This window comes from Ischnura elegans, chromosome 11 (genome assembly GCF_921293095.1).
Source record: "Ischnura elegans chromosome 11, ioIscEleg1.1, whole genome shotgun sequence".
Taxonomy (NCBI): Eukaryota; Metazoa; Arthropoda; class Insecta; order Odonata; family Coenagrionidae; genus Ischnura; species Ischnura elegans.
Genome location: NC_060256.1, coordinates 76,252,680 through 76,271,006, shown reverse-complemented (window position 1 = coordinate 76,271,006; position 18,327 = coordinate 76,252,680). Strand labels below are relative to the sequence as shown.

Genomic DNA, 18,327 nt, shown 5'->3' with positions numbered 1-18,327 from the left:
ATGCATTTATATAACGTTAACAGTGAAATAGATAGTGCGGAAAGTAATGAAGTTTTTTTCATTCCAAACCAATAATTATCTTTTTAAGGAAAGAGAATTATTTAGGAATGGTTGTTTTTTGATCCGTTTCACCGTTAAAACATGGTCATATATGCTGAAGAAGGATGGAGCATACCCTCAGATAAAAGTTTTTTATTAATTTGGTGCGGGTAGCTGCTGTCAAAGGTCAACTAATAACATTTCTCAATAATTGCCAGAAGATGGCGTTAACCGTGTAAATAATAGTCGTGTTTAAATAAGAATTCTGCGGAAAAAAGTTTATATATTATTCATCCAGAAGAGCTTAAGTTTTAAATAAATTATACGACACGAAAAAAAATAGTGAGCAGGTGTGATGAATCTAACAACGTTACAGCATACTGATCGCTTATTGAACTCGTCGTGAGTGACTTCATCGCTTAATGCAAGTCAACTGTTTGTTCAAATGAGCGCAGCGCCGTGTAGCCAATATTGACCTCTGCCGCTGAATTCGAGGAATTCCGCACATACACTTTCAAGCTTTCCATTCCATTGGACGTGGATTTTCCCTGGAAGGACAATAAAGGCATGTGTATAACGGGAAGCGATGGTGATGACACACTTTTCCATTTTACCCGTAAAGGGACACAAATATTTAAGTTCCTTTCGTGGTGGGGTTTGGGGACAAGGAAAAGATAGCTATCAATGCTTCCCATACTCCCCCAATACCATTTGATCCAACCCAATGCCGTTGTCCACTTATATGTGTCGAACGTTCACCGCGGGCCGTTGAGTTGGACCTTTCTCGGAAGCCGGGGCACAGCGCGGGCCGTTTCGCAGGTTTTCCCGAGAAAGGCCCCGAAGAGTCCATGTCCACGCTAACGACTTATTGTGTCGTGGGAAATGCTGGTAAACATTTCTTTCTTTCACGAGACGGCGGAAGCGACTTTTTTCGCGAATGAAACGGACTTCAAGGGGAAAGAATTCGCATAAATAAATCATGATCAAATGACAAATGAGAATCAGGGAGTTTATTTTTCTAGGGTCACATTATATTTTTCCTTTCTCTCAGCACCGTCAAAAATCCAAATTTTTCCAGGAATGGAAGCCGATATTTTTTCCACCGTTGGGAAAAATAATCTATGTGCCACAGTGAATTGCTCTCCAGAATTTGCCGTCACCCCATGAAGTCTTTGAGTTTTTTTTTATTATTACCTACCCCTATTTTCGTGGGAATGGAGTGAGGGCGGCTGAATGAAATACTCAAAAACTCTTAAAATACCTACAAAAAGAATTTTCAAACGGACTGCTCTCCAAAGGAAGTTCCCCTTGATCAATGAGTTTGCAAATTTTTGTTTTTTCGTTAATTAATTTCATAATATTTTTCCCAACTAGTACTTGATCTATCTGCGAGTTTTCAAAAAAATTTTTTGAGTCGTTATAATTTGATTTAATTTTTACGATAAACTCCTCAATGAAAGCAACTAAAATTCAATAAATCTAAAGTCAAAATATTTACTCCTCATTTCAGTTTGATATTCCCGTGAAAACTATTTGTAATGTTTTCTGATGAGATTGAATACCTCCCCGTACCTTAATATGCCTTTCCATAATGAGTACTTGAACTTCCAGGCAAGCCAGATGTGAATGAGCACTCCAGACAAATTGTTGGTGTGCTGAGAGGGGGTGAAATATTCTGATGTAAATAGCAATGTCTATGATGATATTTAACCAAAAAAGTTGCATTAGGTCTACGGAACACAATAGCACAAAAGGAATTTTTTCCGATCTTAAGGCTGCAGCAATTATAAAATTAATTTGTTCACAGACTAGTCCATTGCAGTAAAACATATTTTCAGGAACAATTGCATTCTCACAAAGTCCATTTAAGTAGGTAGAGAATTAAATTACGTAGTTTGAGCTGTTAAATGTAATTGCCATAATTTTTATGATCGTATCATTAATTTATTAAAGGGGGTGTTAAGTCCTGAATCTGGACTGCACTTTTTTATATACTAAATCATCCAAATGTTTTGAATACGAATGCAAAATTTCTTCTTCTCCCTCATATATTCCGTCTCGTATCATATTTAAAAAAACATGAAAAACACTTTGAATACAATGAAAGTACATTTCATTTACATTGTAATATTTCAGTTAATTAAAATCTTTTTGAATGTCGGAGCACAGTTCTGGTATAATCATCTTGATTTAGGAAGTTCTCGAGTTCACGAACCCTACGAATATTTTCATTCAATTTGGCTGTTGAGCCTACGCTCCCATTAAGTATTAACGTGTGTTTGCTGATGACTTTCAAGTTCAGAAGTGAAACAATCAATGGCGATATCACATTCCCAATTTCGTAGGGATGAGAATATTTCCCTATTAAGGAAGATTTTTTTGCTTTAAGCATTTAAAAAATGTTAATGTTTTCTTAATGGGCTAGCTAGGAAATATGAATTATTTTTTCTATTAAAAGATTTAATTTTAATTTGGGGTGACGTCCTGTTATTCCTTATTCTCAGCACCGTCAAAAATCCTAAGTTTTCCTCGAATGGAAGAAATGAAATGCCATATATGAAAATCTGCATTTTTAAAAGGTTCCTAAAACGGTCCATGTCTAAGCATTGAGGAATTTTTAATTTCAACTAGATTTGAACATCTTTCTCACCAAATAATGGAATAGGATACGTCATCACATAACTTACATTACAAAAATTAGACAATTAAATACATCATCTCTATACTGTTCGTCATGACTTTTCATAAATGGACTTTGAAATCAAAGTCAGATCTTAGTATTAAATAAAAAAGACCCAATAGTCGAATATAAAGGCTTGAATAACCATGGTGTTAAAAAGATATCATTGAATCGATCACATTATTTAAACTCTTTCTAAACTGTTATATTTTTTTATAAGAGAGACTTTTGTCCACGATACATAAAATTCGAAAACAACTTTTTGAAATGAATATTGAATTTTTTCTGTCTCAGCAAATCTCCTTAATGTTATTCTCAATTTAATAGGTCTGAACAAACAGATCCAACGCCTCACATCAACTTCAATCAAATCTTCGGGCTGAGGGAATTTTCCTGGTACACTGAGAAATATTTGCGGTCATTAGGAAAAAAAGCGAAATAGCTTATCCCGACTTCTAGGAAATTAAATGAAGGCGTTCTTGGTTTTGTGATGAATCTTTATCTCCCTTCCTGCTAATTCATGGAAAAGATAAGAAGGGGCAAACAAAGCAATTGGAGGAAGGACCGCTTTAAAATCGTGTTGGGAGGATATAAAATGGAAAATAGGCTTTTCGTCGAATTGGCTTGAGCAATCGAAGCAGACGGAAAAATATGATGGGGAAATAGATTTGAAAACCCCATATTCAAAGGTTAGAATTAAAACTAAAAACAAAACTAAGGTTTAAAGATGAGTTAGATGATTTTTGCACATTTATATTGCAGTCCTTGTTCTGACCAGGTGTTGCAATGTTTTCTCAACAATTTGTTGGCACATAAACGCACAAAAAAAGTTTTTACTGGAATTTATAATGCCAGCCCGTGAAAAAATCATTGGTTTGCCGTGATAAAAAAATAAATTTTATAAATTTCAAATAAAGCAAGAACTAATCCACTGCTACTTTTAGCCTAGAGTCCTCGACCAGACCTCGAGCAGTAAACTCATATTTTATAAGGGCATTTAACTTGTTCCCTTGAAGGTTTATATGTTGTATCTGAAATTTCTAGCGTGAAGTAAAGATTTTTAAGGTTTTATTGTTACTTCGTATTTTCGTTATCTGCTGGATTGACTCGTAAATGATGAAACATGCCAAATATTTAATGGTATGTTCATAAATTACATCTTGCATCTAAACTTTATATATGTAGAATTTGATCAAAACATCATAAATTTATTATCCTTTTTATCTATTTTTTGTGAGCTAGTTATGTGAAACCATTTTAGGACTTACGAGTATTGCTTATTAATCAGCTTTCCATCTACCCCAAAATATAAATTCATTCTTGGTAGAGTTTTATCCTAGAGGAAATCAAAATTCATACTTTTTGTCTAAAAGTAGCAGTGGATGAGCTCTTATTATATTTGCAATGTGTCATTTTTTTGTTTTTATGTAAGAAAGCAAGATTAACTTGAGGATTGGATAGAAATGTTTGAACAAGAAACAATGAAAAGTTTCTGGGCTGAGCGTAATAGCTGGGCTTGGCATTTTTTAAAGAAAGGCATTATTTGGGAAGGATAAAGTTTATAGCGTGCTATACAATAGGAAAAGGAAATTGGACAGGTAAGTATATATATAATGGTCAGCTTTAGTGAATCTTTTTCATTGGTTTCGTTTTTTCTGGTTTCCTAGAAATTTTTGTAAATGTAAAATAACAGATATCTCTCCGAAATTTGGCTCAAGAAACCGTTTGCATAATAAAATATCAAAATACAAATCAATATTTCTAATGCACCGAATCAATGCAGTATGCATGTGTATTCATTTACTTGTTTTAGGCGTATCATTTCATAATTCTTACCTGATTAAAGTATTGTTATGCAGATTTCCAAGGCTTGTAAAAATTCAAATACAGTCTCATTCGTCAACTACAATCAACCAGAAGGTAAGAGAGAAAAAGGTAGCGTGTAGAGATAACCGTGGAAGGAGAACAACGCTGAAAATAAATGAAACACACGGAGTCGAAAATCTGAGCGAGCCCGCGGGGATAAACTCCTGGAGCTAGACTTTTGAGTACGAGACATTTACGACCGGACATCAGCAGAAGGGAGGGATAAAATTTCAATCTTTTATGCCTTCATTCCTTCCCTTTTTCTAGAAGAAGGAATAAATATAAATAAAGATTGTTTTCAAATGATCAAAAATATAAAAATTCATACTTTCTGGCTTGAATCAGCAGTGGATACATTTATTTATATTTAAATGCTTCATATTTATTTTATTTTGATGAAAGAAAAAAATTAACGTGAGGATTAGGGAGAAATTTTTTAACAGGAAACTATACGGAAGGAAAGAACTATGCTTGGTATTTTTTAATGAAAGAAATTATTTGGGGAGGAGGAAGATAGTTTACAGCGTGTTATTCAATGAGAAAAGAGAGTAACAGGGAAATATAGAAAGAATAGTCGGCATTGGTGGAACTTTTTCAACAGTATCGCTTTCCTTGATTATAGATACCTTCGCTTTTAAATTAATGTAGAAAAACAAATTCTCATCAAAACTTAACTCAATTTAGCAATGCAACCGTTAGTATAATTAAAGATAGGAATATAAATAAATGTTTAAATATCTAAAAAAAACTAATTCTTTCCTTCAATAATAAATTTTACCGAGCCCTTTTACTTATTTTAGGCATATCGTTTCACATCTTTTACCTGATTTAATTATTGTGCTCTTGGTTTCCAAATTTTTTAGCCTTATGGCAATTAAAACAGAGTCTCATTTCTCACCCACACATAACCAGTATTTTCCAGCCAGTGCTGATGTACGGAACGGAGAGTGGGGATGGTCGGGTTTTATCGATTCCTAAATTATCCACCGATCTTCACCAAATTTAGGATTTATGACTTATTAAACCTTATAAATAATCTTAGGCATGGAAGAAAGCGGTAGCATAACTATTTAATTATGATAAATATGGTACATATCTTGATTAAGAAGTGGCTACTTTTACGAGGAGGCAGCCAGGCAGACGTGCAGCAGGACGCACTAGAAGAGGTCGAGTGCGAAATACAACCATCAGAGCCCGATTCCAGCTAGACTCAATCACAGAAGAAATGGAAAGGAAAGCACTATGATGGTATGGACATGTGGATATGATGGAGGAGGATAGGAAGCCAAGAGAGGTGATGGAAGCAAGACCGGAGGGAAGGCGAGGCCAAGGCTGGAGTTGGAAGGCTATGAGGAGAGACTGGCAGCCCAGCGCGGGCTGAGTATAAACGATGTGAAGTGCCTCGCTCAGAATAGGAGGGAGTTCAGAAAGTGGCTGGTGGAACCCGACGCCCAACAGCAAAAGGGGATAAGAGAAAGAAGAATAACATAACCCGAAGGCAGGAGAGAAACTGGTAGCCTGGAAAATAGGCGTAGAGGAACAACGCTCGAAATAAATGAGAGACACGGGAAATAATCCCTGGGCGGGCCCGCAGGGATACACTTCAGGCTCATGAGAATGAAATTTTCACGCTCGGGCCTCAAGATAAGGGAGATTAAACGAAGGAATAAAGACGTTATTTCCAAAAACCAGTAATGAAATGCACTGAAAGTAAAACTTAACTTTTTATCACTAGGAGAATTATTATTATTAGATATAATTTTAGAAGAGCCCTAAGATGAGTATGGATTGGTAAGTAATATTAATATCCATACCTAATCGGCCCCCACATTTTTTTCTCCTAGCGATAAGAAGCTTAATTTTTTAATTGAATTTCATACTTTTCAAGAAAATCGTTTTTTGCTTCGTCTATTTCATGTCAATGCTCTACTTTTTTGTGGTAAATCATGTAATCGATTTAACCATTGCTTAAAAATAAATTTCTGCATAAAAAATAGAAAACGCCATCTACAGAGAAATTTTAAAACTATATTTCCTTTTATGGAAATTTAGTTACTTACTTAGAGCACAATGGAACATAATTTGAAAAATATCTGATTATTAAATATTGTATCGTGATTAAAATAAAGCAAGTCTGCAAAATGTCCAGCCGATTTTACATTAGAAAGGGGGTAAAAATCAACAACTTCATATACTTTTACTAATTTTAGTCATATCCTTTCATAATTCTTACCTGGTTATAGTACTATGGCTAACAGATTTCTAACCCTTGTAACAATTCAAAAAGAATCTAATTCGTCACCTACAACCAATCAGAAGGTACAAGAGAAATAGATAGCCTGTGAAATTGGCGAGGGAGAAGATGAACACTCAAATTAAATTATAAACACGGGATCGAAACACTAGGCGGGTCTTCAGGGATCTTCAGCTGGGCCCATAAGCACGAAACTTTTAACCCCGGACCTCAGGAGAAAGGAGAATGGTGAATTTTACATATTTGCCAAGTAATGTTAAAATTTGGAGCTAATCAGCACCGACATTTTTTTCTTCGAGTGACAAAAAGCTTAATTTTTTAGAGAATTTTATAATTTTTATGAAAATCGTTTTTTTCCTTATTTATGTTATTTTAATGATCTGTTTATTTCACTTTTAACTTTTCTTCGAGTGACAAAAAGCTTAATTTTTTAGAGAATTTTATAATTTTTATGAAAATCGTTCTTTACCTTGTTTATGTTATTTTAATTATGTTTATTTCATTTCAATTTTTGTGGTTAATCATGTAATCGATTTAATCTGAGCTGTAATAGAAATTTCTGAATGTAAAATTATTTTTTAAACGCCCTCTATTGAGAAAATTTAAAAATTCCTCTCCTTGTATTGAAATTTATTATATACAACAATCAAACGGAGAAAATTAGGAAACAAAGGTGGGAAAAATTGTTCCCGCTCAGGTTTGAACTGAGGACCTTCCGCGTGTAAAGCGGATGTGATAACCACTACACCACGGGAACTTAGTGGACCAAGGATATCTTTCACGGAAATTCACTTGAGGAGGACGTTTCGGCGGAGGTGGGGAGGGGCCACCTACCGCCGTAGTCCCGCGAGCTTGAGTATTACAAAAGAGGACAATAGATAGCCCCTGCGAAAATATCGTACTTCACTTGCATATTCTTTTTAATATTTTAATAATGTTACGATTCCTCGATTTCGTTACGGATGTAACGGGTTTTAAACCTTTTTTAAATTTGGAATTAAAAAATTTTTGAAGTCTGTATACCTCGAGGGAATAATTGACATGGAAAAATCGAAACTCTTAAGTCAAATTATTTAGGTAAATAGTGGAATTCGAGATTGAGATTGTGTTTTTCGTCAGAAGCCGGCGATTCAACGTTTTAAAAGATACTTCATTTATCACTGTAGGTGTTATATACGCAGCATATACAGAATGTTAGAAAAAGACTTTTCTGTAATAATTATAAGATCCTCAAGTCGGCCTCGAAATGTGATGTCATTCGGAAGATCCCCTGAGGATGATCAGCAAGTCGCGGATCGAAACGTCGGGAGACATGGACGACATCAACCGGTGGACAACCCGAGAAACTTTTCTGCAACTGATACGCCGGGAAAACCTAAGATCATTCATTTAAATGGGTTTACAAAAGTCGCCACTCACGTCGCTGATGGACAAATTGATCCGAGCTTTACGGAGATATTAGTTATAATTAGAGGTTGTAAACCGAAATTTATACGCATGATGATGTGATCTATTAAATTAATAACTATTCAATGCTATTCTCGCAATTAAAAACAATATTATGCAAAATATTGAAAAAAGTACATCGCACTCATCACCGCGCCGCGGTCATTTTTGAAAACCGATTAAAATATGACCGAATTGGCAACAGAAATCAGCCTTTTATGGGAAGGAATTGGGCCTCCTCTATGCAGTTCGCTGCCCGCGAATCTGCTTCGGGAACACCAGTGACCCAACCCCCTCAGCGTAGGAGTTAGATGGCACTAACTGACTTGGCGCACCGCTGCTGTTTACGACTCTTAAGGCCGCTGCACATGCCATCACTCACAGGATCATTAATGTAAAATACCACTACGAATCTATTTTAAATGCAAAATACAAATTGGCTTTGACTTTGGTGTTTGTAAAACAAACTACAAAATAGTATTTTTTCCCCTTTTAAAATACAAAATAAAGGGTCTAGCAGGTTAAGATCTCAACAACCAAATCAAATATCCTCTTGGAATACATAGATGCAAATGGTGCAAAGCAGTTATTCGTGTTTTTGACCGTGTTCCACCAATTTTAAAAATCTAATTTAGATTATACTTCAAGGTAGGGGTAACAACATATAAATTTTTTCCGGCGTGTCCAATGTTTTCTAAATTTTTTAATTTAATTTTGAAAAATTCTAACTTAAGTAAAAGTTGAGTTTTCTGTCAAAACATTTTGAAAAAAATCAGGATTGTAGAACGTCATTGTATTTAAATTTTAAAATCAAGATAACGATTTTACAAAAATAAAAACTGGAGATATGGTTAAAAAACAAAAAATCGTGTTTCAATTTTTTTGGGGTTTTTATCCACTTTTAAGGCCTGAAACTTTGAGGAAACACATAATTTTGGATGCACTTTAATTGTGTATTTTTTGTTTTTCAAAATATCTGGGGGCACTGTTCACCATCTTAACATGCTAGACCCTTTGTGTGGAAAATAAGAGCTCTTAAAAATTATAACCTGCATTGGCACATTATGGGTAGATGCAAAAATGAATAAAACGATTATAAAGAAAACGAAGTCCGATGCAAAATGCAATATCTCTGAAGCATAATGTTAGTTTTAATCAGAGCTATTTCAAAAGTATTTTTCAAATGTATTTTTTATTTTTAAAAGTAAAAATACCAAAAATATGTATTTGAAATACAAAATACATTGAGGTCGTGTATTTTAAAAAACAAATACATATTACAAATGTATTTCAAATACGTATTTTAAAATACTTGTATTTGAAATTCTGCCCAGACCTGCCCCAAGCCAAACCAGATATGCTATTCCAAGAAAAATGGTAGTTCATCCAATGAGGATAACGATCCAGAGATTTTTTCTCCAGATTATAAAAGAGACAATTTGGAAAAGGCAGGCAGGCCAAACGATTGTGAGCTGGGACTAAGCAGGTGATTGTATAAAAAAGAACAACCGGCCTCGGCGGAGCTTTTTCGCTAATGTCGATATATCCCGAATCGTTATTGGACGCAGAGATCCGGAAATAATCCCAACTAATGGCCTCTTCTTGGGCAGCAGAGGTGAGGGAGGCGGAAATATAATAGGAGAAGTATTGGTTCAGAGAAAGAACAGCTACGGTGGATTTGTGTGCTCAAGGCGAGTGGTTAGGGTTGTACGGATGGATTGGAGACAGGGAGCATGTAGAAATAATGGAAACGGAAGCAAATAATCATCTAAGGTCATAGGGTAGATGGGATGTATATATACGATTGTTCTCGTTAGAGTAGGGGGACCGTAATCAAGATATAAAATTATTACTCAGTGTTGCGGCCTTAGTATTCTGTGAAAATTCGATTATTTCAACCTTTTTATTTCTCATAAATTTAATTCAAACTATTTTCTGGGACTGGAATCTAAGCAGAGCTAGGAAAATTAATATTAAAATTAAAATTAATTCAAACTCTTTGCTAGGTCCATTGCACCTGGAAACCAAACAAATTTAGAAAAATTAATGTTTGTTTTATCAATTATTTTTAAAAATTCTCCGTTATGTAAGTGATGAAAGATATCCATGATGAAAGAACGCATATGGTTATTTCCACACTTTTGAATTCCAAAACTTAACAACCGACCCAGGTTCTAACATATTGTGTTATACCATTTATTTTCAATTTTCTACGAGCTAGAAGCGATGAAAAATATGCAGTTGAAATTTCCAATGAAAATAAGCTATATATTTTACTTTTAGTGAGTAAATTGGCCGATTCAAATTTAAAAATTATTCTGAAACATTATTTCACAAACATTTGGTTGGTATTTAATTTTCGTCTGAAGGTCACATCTGAAGGTCACATCTTCTTTTATCAATGTTGGTGGTGGTTCTCGGGTATTGCTGTGTAGGTAACATTTTCACTCAACGTTTCACTCCTCCTACTGGGAGCGTTATCAAGGGAATGCCATGTTCTGTGGAAAAATATGCAATGCCTAATTTAAAAAAATACTTACAATTTCCACCATCTCATTCCTTCAAAGAATGTCATTCTCTTGATAACTTGTGTTGAGTGAAAATGTTACCTACACAGCAATACCCGAGAACCACCACCAACAGGTTGGTATTTATTAATAATTTATAAAGCATTTATTTCCACGTTAATAACTGCGGTATCGAAAATGCTTTGATCAGTCCCTTTTATGCTGAGTGCATGAATGTGGCAATTATTTTCAAATGGTTGTGAGATGGGAAATAGAGTAAAAAAGCACGGGCGAAAAAAAATAAACAAACAGGAAATCTAGCGGCATGCTCAGAACCCAGTTAAGAGTTTGATTGATTCGATCCCGTTTCGATATATGCCGCCATAGGCGAGAGCAAATTACGTGATTACCGGTGGCGCGGTTAAGAGAGGAATCAGGGAAAAGGGAGGCGAAAAGGCGTGGTTATAAAAGAGAGGTTGCAGTGGAGGGAAATTGGCAAAAAAAAAGGAACGAACAAAATTGAAAAAAGTGAAGCACGCCTGGCGGAGGAAGAAATTAAAGAAGGGATGCCTGCCCTCTTTCGGCGATTAAGATAAAGCCGTTGGAATAAAAGCGGTTGCGTGTTTCGAAATTCCGCCGACAGAGGAAACATTATACTTTTTTCACCCTTTGGGCGGAATGACACTCGGTTGCCTGCGCTGCGAATTACGTCGGGTTATATCTCGTTTATCCGTATTTTTTTCGCATTCACCATCCCGCTCTCCTCCTATCAAAATCTGCTTTGGCACAAAAAAGCGTTTTTTGTGATACCTATCACTCTCAGCTGTCAGTAAACATAATTGTCTGAAAAAAAATCTCTCTTGATTCGAAGGATGAAGTGTGTCAGTTGATGTCCTCCATGACCTCGGCTGAAATGTTAAAGTGTTGTCAGTTAGAGTGCACTGGTAATATTTAACGTATGGTTTAGCAGAGGTATGAATTAATAAAGCACAACCGGTTGTAACTGCCATCATTTAGGTTCATCGACATTGGAGCGGCATCATTTTTTCCATTCCGTTCTGATATCTTATTATGTTGGTAAAATTTCATCCTTTACGTTTTGAACAAATTTACAACATTTCCCACAAGCTATTTTGTGCCTTATGTTTCATATAAATTTTCCAAGACAATTCAATAATTTAGTCAAAGTTAGTATCAGGTCTTAGTATATTTTGTAGAACACCTGAAAGAAATTTTGTGAAATACAACGAAACGCGTCGTACGTTAAAAATGTTCTGTGGAAAAATATGCAATGCCTAATTTTAAAAAAATACCTACAATTTCCATCATCTCATTCTGCAATCTATGGCTGTAAAGAGACTGAACGGGGATTTCAAAAGCATTACTGATTCCTTCAAAAAAAAACTTTGCTACAAAATAAATTAGTTTTAAGGTAGTTAATTTCATTTCCTACAAGCTTCAATATGCTGCATAATTTTTTTTTTTATATTTTCATGAATTTAAAAGAATGATGAACCTAAAAATCATAAGAGTTTTTCAGGTAGATTTTGTTCTCCAAAGATAGATTTTAAGCTTCTTTCTGCTCGTTTAGTAGCGAATCACTATATTTTTAAGGATTTTTTTTTATTTATCAAATACAGTGACATGAACATGAACGTGAACATGACAAAATAAACTTCTCCGTTCGTTTAACATCGTTATCTATAAGTTCCCTGTATTACAGTCACAGGGATTTTGAGCTCAGGTTTATATACTTTGAGTGCTAACACCGTAAATATCTAATTAGAAGATACATTAATTCTTAATCACTTATAACTTTCGCGTTCATCACAATTAGTCTTAAATTCAATAATCTCTTTATACAATAATAAATATAATTACAAGCTTGAATAATAAATCCAAATCCCGTGTGTAGGAATTTTACAGAGGAGTGGGTCTTTCAAGAATATCTCATTTAATAAGAAAACAATCATAAACAATTGCTATAGTACTACAAAGTGCTGTATTTCTTCAATAAATCCTCTGTATCGATACAATATTTCTATGGCTAAAGATCATAAATACCCTCATTTTTTATATTTACATTGGCTATGCCTAGAATGCCGAGGTAAATAGTTATCACTGCCCTATTCATTACCTATTGCTCATCACTACCCTATTCATTGGGTATTTAAACCCATTATTTTCCGCCTAGCATAACAAAGTCTAAAATTCGAAGGATAATGTGTCCGAAGCCCTGACTATTATCGGCTTGCTGGAAAATACAACTATTGCACTCATAAATGACGTTAGGCTCTTTCCTGTGAGAACAAAAGCAGTCGGCGCGAACACGTTCTTCGCAAGACAAGGGCTACTTTCTCCGCACCGAAGAACGCCGTATGAGCACTGCACGACGCCATGGTAAAAGCAAACTGCTGAGTGGGTATGAGTTATCCCACCCCGACGAGAAGGCGATAGACGGGTTCCCAGGTTTCAATCTGCGATAAGAATTAACACCTGGGACGTGGAGATTTTATCGACCCAGGCCGACACTTCACAGTTATCCGACTTGAGAACTACGACTCTCCTCCCATCCGAACGGCTACTTTATCGTCTCTCCCTTGCCGTTCGTACATCACCTCCGGCAAAGCCACCCTCAAGGAACTGGCTCCACGAGTATTCCTCCGCTGAGCAATCTCTCCATCGAAATTAATCAGCATTTGATCGTCAAACGCAGCTGTTTTCGTGGGGAAATGGAATACGCTTAAGAGAATGTATCACTCTACCTCGTTCGGTCGTATTTTATAATTTTCGTGGCCTTTTCCTAACCTGAAGTAAAGTTAATAGTAACAGTCAAACACCACGGATTGTGGTTGTATGCAATTAAAAAAATATTTACGAATTAAGAAGTCACGAAACGAATTTATCGAATAATAAGTCACGAAAATATACCGTTTCAACACGATTTACGGGTCTCCCCTTCACTTCCCTTCCGCCTCTTATTTTCTCTAACTTTAATACTCCTACGAGCCAGTTTCCGAAGCCCTGACTATATCGGCTTGCTGGCAAATACAACTATTGCACTCATAAATGACGATATTTTATAATACTCATTTATTCATTTACTAATTATGTACATACAAGAAATAATGTTTATACAATAGTTTAAATTTTCAAATGAAAACAAACATTCTGGTCCCGCTAAGCCGAAATTGGCTTGTCAGCAGGTGCCAAATTAAGCAATACAATTTGTGTCTTTTAAATTACTAAATTAACAATTTCATTAACAAACAAATTAAACATTTATAAAAACATTCTTAATAGCAAATAAGCATATCATTTTATAAAATACTTTTACATTCCATTATAAACAACCAGTCAATAACCATGTCTTAATTTTTCTTTTAACTTCACTCAACGTTTTTAAATCTTTAAATCCACTCTTTAGATTATTAAACAGTTTAGGTACAACAACTTTTAATTGCCTGCAACCCTTATGCGTATAACATCGCGGAATCTCATAATAATAATAATATCAAAATATATTATTATTATTAGAATATCTTATAATAAATTATCTTTTGAGAGCGTTACTAATTTAATCAAGCCTTGTAAATGAGCTTTGATGCTCAAACTGTCGAATTTTTTTCGTTCTTATAAACGAAATGCCAGAAAACGCATGAGCAGAATCTGTTAGTCAAAGTATAACAATGAAATTCTTTTGAATGTCAACTTGTAGCGAAATTAAAGCAAAGGCCAGCTATCGGAACTTGGAAAATTAAATTCATTTTTCACTCATGGTTCCACTGTATTTTTATTTACATTCTTATTTCCCTTTAACTTTCCTTCAATCTCCTTCATCTTCAAAACCTTTTGATTTTATTAATCATTTTTAGAGGGAGAAATTTTAAGATTTTTGGAGGTGAAATTTGAAAAATAAATTTTAATATTGATTAATTTTTATCAAACTTAATGAAAAATATGTTATTATAACCATGTGATAACACCTACAAAGCGTAGGTGCACGCAGCCTATATCGTACCGAGAAATATATTTGCCTAATCCCCCGCATGGTTTGTCAAAAAACATAAAAATAATATGATATTATCAAGAATGGTTCCGATAGGTTTTAACATTTTGCACATTGAAATCTAGCTGATTGGTTATTTTAATAACCCGATAGGTGACACCAAAAAATATGGAGTGGCTTTTGGAAATTCTCATGAAAAATAAAATTTATCTTATCCAAATTGCGTCGTAACATTTATTCAATTAGTTGATCTTACCTGAGGAGTTGTTCATTTGCCATAAATTACTATCGGGGGAAGAAGTATACAACTAGTGTGACATTCATCTTCCTAAGAACTTGCACTATTGGCTAAGGTGCGGTCAAGATTTTTCACCCAATACTTTGATTAATCGTTTGATAATCCTCACACCTTTAGTCTTTTTAAGTGGCAACCACTCCATGCAATTTTATTGAGTAATATGATGGATAAAAGAAAAATAATAATTTTAATTATTGCATATTTTATTTTTTAAGTTTTTCTGCGCTAGTTCATTCACCTAAATGCCTATTTTTTTATTTTATGAGAAATGGAAGATATTCAGAAGGAAAAAAAATCGTTGAGACAAGCTGGACCATTTTATTTTATTAACATTTAAACATACCCACGATGCATCTGTTGAGGATAACACTAGCTCAAGGGGTACCATCCCCTGACATTCCTTTTTTCGATACAGTTTCAATTACAGATACGATGTCATCCAATGACCGACAGCGAATTTAACTTTCAACGTTATGCCAAAAAATATATAGCCGATTTAATGAAATGTATTGTTGAACCCGCAAAAAATGAGTTTGAACTGGCAACAATATGGTACCCCAAAGCAAATTTCTGGCTAGGTGTCTGCCTACGCTTTTCAGTTGAACTGGAGGAAGAAAATTACAAAGTATTAGCAGTGAAGGAGCCGATAAAGCACACATAAAATTTTTAAGGACACTCTTGATTTTAAATTTGTAAACGAGTTATATATGATTTCATGCTTTCCCGGCGAATACGGTGTTAAAATAGTCTCGCAACTACGAAAAAATGGTCATCGCACAAGATTGCAGATGTAGTGGATTCATAAAAATGTATTGTTTGAAAAAGTTATAATCCCAGAAAAATTTTTTAACAGTAACTCGAAATACTCGAAAGATGGAAGAATCAGTATAAAATTTTTCATGTTAATTCGCCAAACGGTAAAAAATTTGTACGACTTCTACGCCCGAAAACATAGAATTTTTACTCGTAAAAAATGTATGAATACGTTCAGTTATGAAAAATTACTCCTCCTTATAGGCACAGAAGTAAAATTCTCGTACCGAAGCTATAAATATGTGCAACGAGAATAGCCACCACTATTCACAGGGTGTATGTGCAAACACCCTGTGAATAGTGGCGGGTTTTTAAGCAAGTTAATGCGTCAGGAAGTAATGCCGGACTTTCCAGAGAAAAGGAAGCGTTTGAAGAAATGGATTTTAATAGTTTGGTGACCTTCTCAAACCTTGCGCTCATGTACCTCGCCGATAATACCTCAATTCCCAAAATACCGTCAGAATTGAGGCGATTTGCGGAACTGTCACCGTTTACCGTTCGACAGTCCACCGGTGGCCGTGAATATATATACTGCTGCAGTTTGGGTTGATCAAGGAGTTTGTGTTGGTGTGAGTCCTGTCGTGCTCGCTTAAACAGTGAAGACATGGTGCGCAAGGTTTTGGTGTCTGCAGCCTTGGCCGTGGCTTTGGCCATGGTCTACTTCTCTGCCGTTGCGGAGTGCAAGGAAGATGAGGCCTCCAGATCGGTGCCCCTGCCGCATTGTAAGTATAAAGGCCATTTTAGAGCCTCACTAGCAGTTAATTAAAGTCATTAAGTCAACTGTATATTGTTTGCAGTATCATCAAAGACACAGAGCACGAAAAATATTTCTAGTCACAATAGTTAGAGATAGTGATAATAGGGTGATGAACGTTTATACGTAATTGAAGTTAAGATTTTAATAACTTTACCTTTGATTCAAACTTGATTTTTGATTGCATTTTTTTCGCAGTGATTACTTTCAAATTTTCAACAACATATTCTATTGTGTGAAAATTCCGCGGATAAAAATCATTCATCTTTCGTCATTGGCCGACATTATGAAATGTAACCGCAACGAAAACAAAATGGTGTCGTCAGAAACGAACAATTTATTCATTTTGACTCAAAATTTTACTACAATTAATTCTTTAGTTACATTAAAAATGATATGTATAAGGATTTTACTTAAAATACGTAGTCATAAATATGCTGCGAAGGATCCTTGCTAGATGTACGGGTACTGATATTTTGTTGTCAATTCGCGCCCATCGGGAAACCATGTATTGCATTAATTTTCCTGTTTATTTCGTTTGCATTGAGCTTTTAGTTAAAGTCTTCGTTCGTAATAGGTTGTCGTAAATTATTATAAAATAATACTTAGCACGTAGTCATAAATTTGCCTCGGGAGATCCTTGGGAGGTCTACGGGTTATACTGATATTTTGTTGTCAGTTCGTACTCGTAGGGAAACGATTTATTGCATTAAGTCAGCAGATAATTAGCTTGTAATAAGACTGTAGTTAAATTCATCGTTCGCTATTGGCCGACATTATGAAATGTACTACGCATCATCAGAAATTTGCTTCGGGAGATCCCTTGGAGGTATTCGGGTTGCCATTACTAATAATTTTGTTAAACAATTCGCACGATTCGAGAAACCATTCATCGCATGAAGTCAGCTGTATGTTTCATTTCCATTAAGCTTGACGCTAAATTCACCGTTCGTGATTGGCTGATATTATTAACTCTAGCCACATCTAAAATAGGGTTTCAGAGTATGAAAAATATTTACTGTTACCGTGGTTTGAGCTAGCGATAATTGGGTAATGAGTCAATAAGTCACAAATGTTGATAAATTTACCTTTAATTCTGCCTTTTTTATAGTCATTATTTCCTTTTCATAGCTTCCAAAATTCCAAAGATACATGCAACAACTAAGGCATATTAAGACGATCTACGTTCTACTTCGAAAGCTTTATATGGTCAAATGCCATGCAAAAGTGTTTTTCGAAATTAAAAAGCCGCCATATTTAAACTTATGAAAATAAAATAGTCTATATACTTCATAAAACGGCCTGTTAAATATTTTAGTTTTTGAATGAATAGCATAAATTAAGAATTATTATGAAAAAATTACGTAAGTCAAAAGTTAAACTCGTGCGCCCTACGTCCAAAACTATAAAAGTGAAATTTTATTCAAGGAAATTATGAATAAGTCCGACACGACGTAACGGGTCTTATTCACCGGCTGAAAAAATTTTTTTGTTAATATACTCTTAATTTTGATTGGAAATATTGTTTCTATTAATCATTTAATAACATGAAAAAGGATAAAAAATTTAACTTATGACTCCAATTTTTGCCGTTTGGCGAATTATCACGAAAAATTTCATACTACTTTTGTCTATTCAGTTACTAAATAAAAAATAACTCG

General features: G+C 34.8%; 1 non-coding gene across 1 annotated transcript; it reads right to left on the bottom strand.

Moving 5' to 3' along the window:
* Positions 1 to 7,523: 7,523 nt before the first annotated feature.
* Trnav-uac lies at positions 7,524 to 7,596 on the bottom strand. Its single transcript has one exon. It is a non-coding gene; the product is annotated as a tRNA-Val (tRNA).
* Between the last annotated feature and the right edge of the window lie 10,731 nt (positions 7,597 to 18,327).